This window comes from Corvus brachyrhynchos, unplaced genomic scaffold (assembly GCF_000691975.1).
Source record: "Corvus brachyrhynchos isolate BGI_N302 unplaced genomic scaffold, ASM69197v1 scaffold59, whole genome shotgun sequence".
NCBI lineage: Eukaryota > Metazoa > Chordata > Aves > Passeriformes > Corvidae > Corvus > Corvus brachyrhynchos.
In genome coordinates, this window is record NW_008246054.1 from 5,169,377 (window position 1) to 5,171,886 (window position 2,510).

General features: G+C 45.5%; 1 protein-coding gene across 1 annotated transcript in view; it reads right to left on the reverse strand.

Annotated features, from left to right (window-relative positions):
* The window catches only part of GPR107 (G protein-coupled receptor 107), a 27,840-nt gene extending 27,057 nt beyond the window's left edge, over positions 1-783 (reverse strand). Inside the window, exon 1 of the mRNA XM_008642221.2 lies at positions 714-783. The gene's annotated coding sequence lies outside the window, so the exon portion shown is untranslated. The remainder of the gene's footprint in view (positions 1-713) is intronic.
* Positions 784-2,510: the final 1,727 nt, after the last annotated feature.

A 2,510-nucleotide genomic window follows, 5' to 3' on the forward strand; every position in this document is an offset into this window, starting at 1 on the left:
GGGGGGTTGGGGAGGGGGGGGAGCGCAGCCGTCATCCAGTGCCCCCCCCTGCCCGGGCAGGGACACCTCCCGCTAGACCAGGGAGCCCCAAAACCCGTCCAACCCGGCCTTGAACACTTCCCGGGGAGCAGCCACACCTTCTCTGAGCAACCTGTGCTAGTGCGTCACCACCCTCCCAGGGAAGAATTTCTTCCCCAATATCCAGCCTGAATTCTCCCACTTTCACTTTGAACCCCCTCCCCCTTGTCCTGTCACTACAGTTCCTGCCGAAGAATCCCTCTCCAGCTTCTGGAGCCCCTTCATATCCTGGAGGGTGCTGTGGGGTCTCCACACAACCTTCTCCAGACTGAACAGCCCCATCTCCCTCAGCCTTTCCCCATGGGGAAGGCACTTCCCACTCTTTTCTCTCCCCCTGAGGCCCTTCTGGGCTCTGCTGGGCTGCCCCTGCCCACAGGCTGCTCCCCACGATGCCCCCCGGATTGGATCGGGCCCCTCAATGAGGACCATGGCAGCAGCCAGGCCCTGTGGTGGGTCTCTCCTCAGCCCCGGGACCCCCTTGGCGGTGGGGTCCCCCCTGGGTGGTGGGTGCCCCCCATGGCCATGGGTCACAGAGGGGCACACTGGCCAAAAGGAACCCCCTGAGCCTCCCCCAAACCAGCCTCTGTGGGGTGACACCAAAAAAAAGCCCGAAAAAAGATTGAAGCTCTTCCTACCTCAGCCCTGCAGCATCGTCCACAGGGAGATGTGGGATGGTTGTTTACAGGGAGGGGTGAAGTGGTTGTTTCCAGCTCAGCCGTGGATCTACCAGTAAGTTCCAGCTTCTTCCTGGGAGCTATGGCAACAGCAGACGTCTGAACATCAGGTAGTCCAAACAACAGGAAAATTGCTTTTCTATTTAAAGCCAGGGTTAAAGTATTGATTTTGAATATCACCAAAAAAATATGTAACAAACAAAGGGATTACTGCTTCTTAACAGGAATAGTTTTGTACCTATTGAAATATTTAAAGAAGTAGCTGTAGTCCCAATTACAAGTGAAACAAAAAGCAGATTGGGCCTGGTTTCCATGACTTGTTGCTCAAAATGAGAGTAACACAAGAAGCAAAGTGAATGTGAATAGGGGCAATTAAAATGGCTTTTTGGTTGACACATTGCTAAAAGAAAAAATGGAAAGACTATGCAATGGGAAGCCATCAATGTAAATAAATCTAATTTTTCAGTGAGGAGCTTTCAGCTCCCAAAACTCAGACATTCTCATTTTCCCTTTCAGTGTGTGGAGTAACAAGTTCTGTTATCTAGAGACAGATAAACAACTGGGCTGGCCCAGGCAAGTGAGGGTGAAAAGAGAGAGAAAAATCAATGGCCTTGACCTTTTTTTTATCAAGATTATGGTAGAACGTCCCATCTTTATTTAGAGAGATGATTCAGATGTTCCTCTACATTTTTTTCCTCACAATTTCATTTCCCCCCTTGTATATTCTTAGGTAAAAAAATAAACAAAGAAATCTCACCAACAGCCAAAGAAACCTGGAGTGTTACCAGGAAATATCTGGAAGCATGAAAAAAAAAAAAAAATCTGTTTTTCTAGTAACATTCTTTCTCTGGGCAGTACGTGTGGGTGCCACTAGATGTCCTGGCAGCATCAGCCCTTGCACCGCACAGAGCTACAACACAGGTTGCAAAAACCCCACGGACCTACAAACATCGGATGATTTATTCTAAAAAACTCCGGTGAGATATTTTCTTGGACTTACGGTTGTTTTTTTTTTTTTGGTTGTGTTTTTCTTTAATACTTAATTATTATAATCCCTGTGCACAGAGCCTCTGGGAAACCTGGGGAGTTTTGACTCCTGAGAAACAGCTGCTTGCAACCAGAGCTGCAGCACAGGCTGTCATGCCTTGCTCCACTAGCAAGTATCAGGCACGCTTTGACTGCTTGAGTAGTCAACGAGCACGAGAAATTCCCCTATAATTCTAGGATTTGGTTCAGCTGCAGAGCATTTTTTAGTGTGAGGATGCTTCCTTCGGGAGCTCCCTTCAGAACCTTCCTTAAGAAGAATCATCCTCAGTCTGAGCATGATTCCTAGCAATCAGGGATTTTTTATGCCACAGAATAGAAATTTTCTGGAGATCTTAATTTTTTTTCAATGTTTCTTCACCGACTATTAGGATATTGTAGTGACTGTAAGTTCCCCAATTACCTATACAAAATGAACAAAAAATAGAATTTATAACATGTTTACTTTCTTTGGCTGTGCATTTTTCTAAGAATTTGTATGTTAAAAGATGTCTGTACCTAAATTTACATCTTTATTAAGATACCAAGCAGCCTCTGACCATCATTAATAAGCTGTAACAATAACTTTCACTGTGACATCGATTTGTTTCATTGTAGCTTCCATACAAGATGGCTTTACTGTAAGTCTGCAGTTTCCCAGTACATGCAGTTGTTCTTAGCCTGGATATCTTTTGTCTTTACTCCTTAATTGTAACTAAACAAATAATTAGAACT